The sequence below is a fragment of the Sorex araneus genome, chromosome 4, assembly GCF_027595985.1.
Source record: "Sorex araneus isolate mSorAra2 chromosome 4, mSorAra2.pri, whole genome shotgun sequence".
In the NCBI taxonomy this organism is placed as follows: Eukaryota; Metazoa; Chordata; class Mammalia; order Eulipotyphla; family Soricidae; genus Sorex; species Sorex araneus.
The window spans coordinates 197419200-197427026 of record NC_073305.1 but is presented as its reverse complement, the minus strand read 5'-3'; the positions used below and the strand labels follow the sequence as shown (position 1 = coordinate 197427026).

The window sequence follows — 7827 nt, the reverse complement described above, 5'->3', positions numbered from 1 at the left end:
GGGCCAGTTCTAATTCCGCGGCCGCTGGGGACCCCTGGCGGGGACCGAGGCTGCATCAGCCCTAGCGAGTGCTGATTCACGGCCCCGCCCAATATTCCACGGGAAATTACGAGGGGAAGAGGGTCAGGGCCTCAGCCCGGGACCCCATCCCGAGTGACAGTGAAAGGTCTTAAAGGACAGGCGGAGGAAAGCCGTGTCCACTGTAGATCCGGACTCTCAGGCCCGCCCGCGGTATGGTTACATTAAGGAGCCCAACTGTGGGGGTTTATCGCTCCCCTCCTCCCGCTCCACTACGTTCCTGCGCCCCATCAGCACCCTGAGTTCTTGGACCTGACCAGGTGAAAACGTAGAAGGACAAATACCGCCAAGTGGCTGATTGCAGGAAGGATGCGGCCGCCTGCACACTGACCCCAGGAGAGCCCTTACTTCCTCTCTGGGTAGAGCGTTAAAGAGTGAATTCTGGAGGCTGGAGAGATAGTAGACGGTAAGGCACTTACTTTGCACGCATTGACCTGGATTTGATCCCCACCATCTCATATGGTCCCCAGCACCACCAGGAGTATCCTCTGAGCTTTGCAGGGTGTGGCCCAAAACAGAACAAAAAGGATAGAATTCTCTTACCAAGAGTCTATGAAAAGCTTTTATGCTTTCCTTTTTGACATGTGGCTCATGTGCATCATTTCCAGTGCTCATTTTGTTGACTTCATTGGTTCCTCTATTACCTGTTTATTGAGCACCTGTCAAATTTTCAACACTGTACTAATGGGATATAGCAGTGAGCATAATGGAGAAGGGGGGACTCTCCAAGAAAATAAAAACGGATAAATAAGTAGATTAGAAAGGGACAAAACAGGGCCTGAGCCATAACCCAGGCTCCATCCCATCCCATATGGTCCCTTGAGCCTGCCAGGAGGGATTCCTGAGTGCAGAGCCAGGGGTGATCCCTGAACACAGCCAGGTGTGCCCCCCCCAAAAAAAATGATGAGACAACAAACAAGCAGAGGCTAGGAAGAGGGGTGGAGAAGAATCTGGAAGAAGTCTCTGAAGGAATATTCCAGTCTCTATGCTAGATGCTGGCAGAAGGCCAGAACCCTGCCCTCAGGGAATTTAAAATGTGTTAAGTGCTCTAAATTGTCTTTGGGGTTTTCTTTTTCTCCTTTGATTTTTCAGTCTTTAGGGCAGTGGGAAAGAAAGAGGTTCTGAAGTGCTTGCTTTCCTAAGAAGGTTCTAAGCCTTTCCAGCTCGGCCCCTCCAGGATGGAGGCAAGCAGGAGCCTTGTAGCAAAGACCCAGCCAGCACCCTGTAGGCTGGAGGGGTGAAAACCTCAGTGAGCACCATGGCGAGTGCGCCAGTGCCCTGCAAGGCATTGTTCAGGCAGAGAAGGGAAGCAGGCAGAGTGTGAGGGAGGCAATCCAAGAAGGGATGCTGACATCAGAGAGATAGTGCAGGGGTAAGGTACTATCTTGCCTTGCCTATAGCTGACCCCAATTCAAATCCCCTGCACTGCATAGGGTCCATCCCCCAACTCCCAGCATGTCAGGAGTGTTCCCTGAGCATAGAGCCAGGAGTAAGTTCTGAGCACCATCAGGTGAACCAAAAAAAGGTTGGTTTTTTTAAATTAGAAATTTTAGAGGGCTGGAGCGATAGCACAGCGGATAGGGCATTTGCCTTGCACGCGGCCGACCCAGGTTCGAATCCCAGCATCCCATATGGTCCCCTGAGCACCACCAGGAGTAATTCCTGAGTGTAGAACCAGGAGTAACCCCTGTGCATCGCCGGGTGTGACCCAAAAAGCAAGAAAAAGAAAATTTTTAATTAAAGGGCCGGAACAATAGTACAGCAGGTAAAGTGCTTACCTTGCATGCAGCCAACCTGGGTTCAATCCCTGGCATCCCCGAGCCTGCCAGGAATGATTCCTGAGTGCAGAGTCAGAGGAGGAAAAAAAAACACCTAGAGAATGTGCTGTCTTCCTTTTCTCCGACATGGGACCCATTCCCTCTTCCCTTTGTCTCTCTCTCTCTCTCTGTCTGTCTCTCTGTGTCTGTGTCTGTCTCTGTCTCTCTCTCTCTCTCTCTCGTGGGAGGGTCACACCCTGGACTTACTCCTTGTTCTGCACTCAGGAATTACTCCTGGAGGTGCTTGCAGGAGCATATGGGGTGCTGGGGATCGAACCCAGAACGGCCAAGTTCAAGACAGGCGCCCCCCCACCCCCAACTGTACTATCTCTCGGGCCCCAAGCCGCCCTCCTCTTACTCGTCACCCAGCAGCCCGCAGTGAACAAGCCCTCCCACTTCCTTCTGTCTCATCCATGAGTGTTTGCCAAGTTGATTCTCTGCCTTTTGCTTCCTCCTTGCCGGCCAGCCCCGCACCCTTCTAGCCCGACATCCCGGGCCCGTGGGAACGTGCCCTCACAGCCCCCCTTGCTGTCCACACGTGCATGAAATGTGTCAGTGACTCGGGGCCCAGCTGCTCCACTTCCTGGCACATTTCAGACTGCCTCCCTGACCTCTCCACCTCACTTCCTTCCCCCACCGTCCAACGAGCATTTTAAAAAAAAAATACAAAAAACCAACAACCACCAGACCAAATCTGTTTCAGAAAAGTCAAACAGATGCAAGCAAAGGATGTTCCAGGGTCAGGCTGGAGTGACATCTGCAGTCTCCACATTGAGTCGTGCTCTGACTCTGCCAGGGAGACCTAGCCCTGCTCTCCTTTGCTTCTGATTTTTTTTTTAAGACTTGTTTTAAGGGTGGGAAAGGGGAGGGTATACAGGGGAGATTGGTGGTGGGGAATGTGCACTGGTAGAGGGATGGGTGTGTGAACATTGTACGACTGTAACTCAAACATGAAAACTTGGAACTGTATCTCATGGTGAGTCAATAAAATAAAATTGAAAAGAAAAAAAAAAAAAACTTGGTTTAAAGCTGCAGTTGCCCAGAAGCCCCCTGATGTTCAGAGGGCTGCCCCTGAACCTGGCTGCCTTACCTGGACACAACTGTCCTCCTCCACGGGCTGGGTCAGGAGAACTTGAGAGCCGGGAGGTGGAACGAGCACTAGGGCTCCTACTTGGCCCTTGGCTTCTGGGGCACAGCCGCTGCTTCCTTTGGGAGCTCCTTTTCCTCACCTTGGAGGGGAGAATGAAAATGAGCGCTCAGGGCTCTGCCCAGTCAGGCCGACCCTGCACCAGCCCAGCCTTCAGCGGTCTCGAGAAAATGAAAGGCCATGGGCATTTCTCGACCTGCTTGGGGGTTTTTCGCCACACCCAACAGTGCTCAGGAGACTTCCCACAGCGTGGTCATCTTGTGCAATGCTGGAGACGGAAATAGATCCCCCAACCAGCACACCAGACACAGGCCTCAGGCTCTCTACTCTCTCCCGCCACGATCGGGCCACTTGAGTCCCCAAAGATTCCCAGTCAACCTCCTTTTCTAGACCAAGAAATCTCGATGCACAGATAGGCTGGGTGAGCACGCTCGCTCAGGGCAGCCTGCAGCCAGAATTGACAGAGCATGGATTCAAACCCGGGTCCCCGGGAGCAGAGGCCCTCCTCCGTGCCCCACCTCCAAGGTTCTCCCCCTTGGTGAGAGAAGGAGGGTGAGACCAGGGCACTGGACAGCCACCGGTGTGGCTTGCCCTCTGCCCCACCCCTAGGGCAGCAGGACATGACCTTCTCGGGCAGGCTTCTGAGGCTGAGCCAGCGGAGAAGCAGGCCAGCCAGAGACACTCGCTCCTGCTGTTTCAGTGCCGTCATCATCAATCACCGAGGCTCCAGCCCCCGGCTCCCAGCTTCCTCCTGTGGCTTTTCAGCGCTTTGATTGGTGCATTAGCCGCAGAGGCTGCAGCGTCTTGCAGAGCCGGCCAGCAACGCTCCCCACCCTGCCCTCTGGGAATGCTTCCTCCCCTCACCAACCACCCTCCCCACCCCTCTCCCTCTGCAGCCCCCAGCCCCCCTCCCTGCCCCAGCACGGGGCTGCAGCTCTGCAGGGGAGGGCGCGGAGAGCTGGGGCGCAGGACATCCGGGAAATCGCAGGAGCTGCCTCTCCCAGGATTCTGGAGCCGTGTGGGAGGTTGGTATTCACGGGCACACTTTTCCTATTGGTCTTGCTGGGTGACCTTGAACAAGTTTCTTCCTCTCCCTGGACCTCTGCTTCTGTATCAGAGAATTGGGGTACTGGGGAGCAAGTGCAGGAGTGAAGGCATTTGCCACTCCCACTTCCACCCCACCCCCACCCTGCGTGGCCCCCCCAGCTGCTGCTCCTGGAGTGAGTACAGGACCTGCCCTAAGCCCCCCCCCAGCATAGGGTGTGACCTCAAACCGAAACCAAATAAATAAATAAAATAAAACAAAACAAAGAAGAATTGGATGCAGATATCTCAGATCTTTCAGCTGTCGACCTTTAATGACCCAGCCTCCCCTGGAGAAGACCTGGAAGATCTTTCCAGATGTATATAGTCCATGGCCTCCCGCCCTTGAGTAGCCCTGATTCAACTCTCACTGCTTGGGGGCCAAAGACCTCCATAAGGAGTGATTCCTGAACACAGAGCCAGAAGGAACCCCTGGGCAGCACCAGGTGTGGCACAAAAACCAAAACCAAAATAAGGGACTGAGCAATAGTGGAAGGGCGCTGGCCTTAGACATGGCTGACCCCAGTTCGATCCCCGGCATCCCTGAGATTCCCTGAGCCCTGCCAGGAGTGATCCCTGAGCGCAGAGCCAGGAGTAAGTCCTGAGCGTTGCCAGGAGTGAGCATCCCCCACAAAAAAGGAACCGGGCTGCCATGGCTGGTGGGTGGGAGCCCAGAGACGGGAGGAGACGCTCTCCCTCGCTTGGGGTCCCCGGGGAGTCAGCTGACTCCAGAAGGGGAGGCTGGGCTCCCTTCATGGAGCTGATCAGCCAGATTTCCTCTGCCCGGAGCTTGGGGTTGGTGAAGCAGCAGGGTCTTGGCAGGACCAGGACACTGATTTGTGGGTGAGCCACGCCCTCAATCACCCCCTGCTTTTTGGCACAACGCTGGTGCTTGGAGGGAATGGAGGGTGGAACTGCCAGGACATGGGGCCCTGAGCCCTATGTCCCCCAGCCTGTGAGGAACACAAAATCGTAGAACGCATGGCATCAAACGGAGGTTGGACCTCCGACCTGGCCTGGGCATTCTGTCAACACTGGTTTTTTTTTTTTTTTTTTTGGCTTTTTGGGTCACACTCAGTGATGCACAGGGGTTACTCCTGGTTCATGCACTCAGGAATTACTCCTGGCAGTGCTCGGGGTACCATATGGGAAGCTGGGAATCAAACCTGGGTCGGCCACGTGCAAGGCAAATGTTCTACCCGCTGTGCTATGGCTTCAGCCCCAACACTGCCTTTTCCTGGGGTTGGCCTCACTTCTGGCCACTCGTATGGCAAGGACAGACATCCCTGCCCCTGTGGGCTGTAGAGAAACTATACTGAGGGGCTCAGGGACCTGCTGATTCACATAACTTGGATGCAGATGAGTGGGTCATGAGCGAGGGTCATGGGGTTGCTATTCTACATCTCAGAGGCACCCCCTCCCGGGGAGGAGGGGGTTACCCCTTGCAGGCCTGACCCTCCCCACACGGCTGGGTTTCCTCTCACCGGGAGGGGATAGAGAGTGGGTGACCTGCTGGTACAGGGGAGAGGGAAGGCCTAGCGTCTAGTCAAGGTCCCCAGGGTCGAGAGGTAGAACAGGGTGTAGTTTGCCTTGGGTCAGAGAGATCGTACAGTGGGGAAGGCAGTCACCTTGCACACAGCCACCCCAGGTTCAACCTCCGGCATCCCATAAGGTCCCCCGAGCACCACAAGGAGTGATCCCTGAGTACAGAGCCACGAGTGCTCAGGGGCTACTTCCAGCTTTGTGGCAGGGATGGAACCTGGACCTCCTGCATGCAAAGTGCTCCAGCCCTGTGAGTCACCTCCCCAGCCTTTGAGAATGAGAAGCTGGTGACCCCACTGCTCAAAACAAGCCTGTTGGCTAGTTCCCAGAAGATGGACAATTTCTTGTTTCTGTTTTGTTTTGATGGGGAGAGCACAGCCTACACTCAGGAATCACTCCTGGCGGTGCTGGGGGACCATATGGGATGCTGGGAATTGAACCCGGGTCGGCCGAGTGCAAGGCAAACGCCCTACCCGCTGTGCTATCACTCCAGCCCCGACATTTACAATTTCTTTTTGCTTGGTTTGGTTCTTTTGGGTATTTTTTTGCAAATCAATTAATTTAATACATAAAAATTACAAAAAGATATAATAAAAATTATATCGATGTATTCAAGAAAAGCTTTTAAAAAAGTCATCATTTATTTACAAAAAAAAAATCCAATATTTTGGGAACAGAAGTCACCCATCTCAACATTAATAAAAGTCATATAAGACAAATACAGCAGCTAATAGTGGATTTCAATGGTAAAAATCTGGAAACTTTTTCCTTAAGACCTGAATCTAGATAGGAATGTCCATACTTATACTGGGATCATCGGTGGTGGAGAATGGGCACTGGTGGAGGGATGGGTACCCGAGCATTGTATGACTGAAACATAGGCACAAAAAGTTGTAAGTCTGTTAATAAATAAACAAATAAATAAATAAATAAATTTTTAAAAAAAGAATGTCCAAACTTGTCATTAATTTTCAACATCTACAACTTCTTGCCTTTACCAAGAGTTGCTGAGCGCCAGTTATGCCTCAGTACTCGGTGCTGCCAGCAGGGGTTCCTGAGGCTGACATCACAGGGACTTCCCACTTCTAGGGTGGGGCTGGGAGGAGAAGTGAAAAAGAGGGCTGGAGCCATAGTGGGGAGGGTGTTTGCCTTGCACTCTACTGACCCGGGTTCAATTCCCAGCATCCCATATAGTCCTCTGAGCACCGCCAGGAGTAATTCCTGAGTGCAGAGCCAGGAGTAGCCCCTGAGCATTGCCGGGTGTGACCCAAAAAGAAAAAGAAGAAAAAAGAAATGAAAAGGATCCTAGGTTTTCTGTTTGGAACCTTTGGGAAGGACCTGAGGCGGCCTTTCCGATTCCTGAAGCAGGGAGAAATGGGTGAGAGCCCCATCTCCTGTGTAAGGGCTACATGGCAGCTGGGATTGTGACCTGAGGAAAGGAGCCCCACTTAGGGGTTGGATGGGCTCCTGCAGCAGGGTGAAGGGGTGGGACTGAGCAACCGTGATGGCAGCGGGAGAGGGAGGGCCGCAGGATGGCTGCTTGGGAAGAGGGTGGTTGGGACCATCCCATGTTCTTGCTGGAGCAGGCTAAAGTGATGTGGTGGAACAAAGCCTCTCCAGACGCCCATGGAGATGCCCAGCTGGGTGAATTCTTGTGGGCACTGAGACAGTGAGCCCTGGAAGAAAAAAAACCCAAAGGGGAGAAAAGTCCAGGAAAGATGGGCCCCCCAAGGAGGCCCAGGGGTGCCCTGTAGCTAGAAAGTGTGAATCAGGGAAGGCCAGGCCGCCAGGGTGCTGTCTGGGCCAAACGCACAAGCTGGGTGTCACTCAAAATCTTTCCTTTTCCCTTCTCAGTGATGTATCAGGGGTCACATGCTGGGGAGTGGATCCTACACCTCCAGTTTCACGGCTCCACACTCTTTTTTTTTTTTTTTTGCCATACCCAGTGATGCTAAGGGGTTACTCCTGGCTCTGCACTCAGCAATCACTTCTGGTGGTGCTCAGGGGATCATTGCAGAATTCCGGGAATCAAACCCAGATTGAGGGCTTGCAAGGCAAGCACCCTCCCCACTGTACTATCACTCTGGTGTTCTCACACACACTCTTCAGTTGCAAAGCTTAGACATGTGGCTGGCAGGGGTCCACTGACTCATATAGTAA

The 7827-nt window shown here is 53.3% G+C and overlaps 1 long non-coding RNA gene across 1 annotated transcript; it reads right to left on the bottom strand.

Moving 5' to 3' along the window:
• Positions 1-238: 238 nt before the first annotated feature.
• Positions 239-6377, bottom strand: LOC129404297 (uncharacterized). Its single transcript, XR_008629818.1, has 3 exons — positions 3668-6377; positions 2986-3124; positions 239-571 (listed from the first exon to the last, which is right to left on the bottom strand). It is a non-coding gene; the product is annotated as an uncharacterized LOC129404297 (long non-coding RNA).
• Between the last annotated feature and the right edge of the window lie 1450 nt (positions 6378-7827).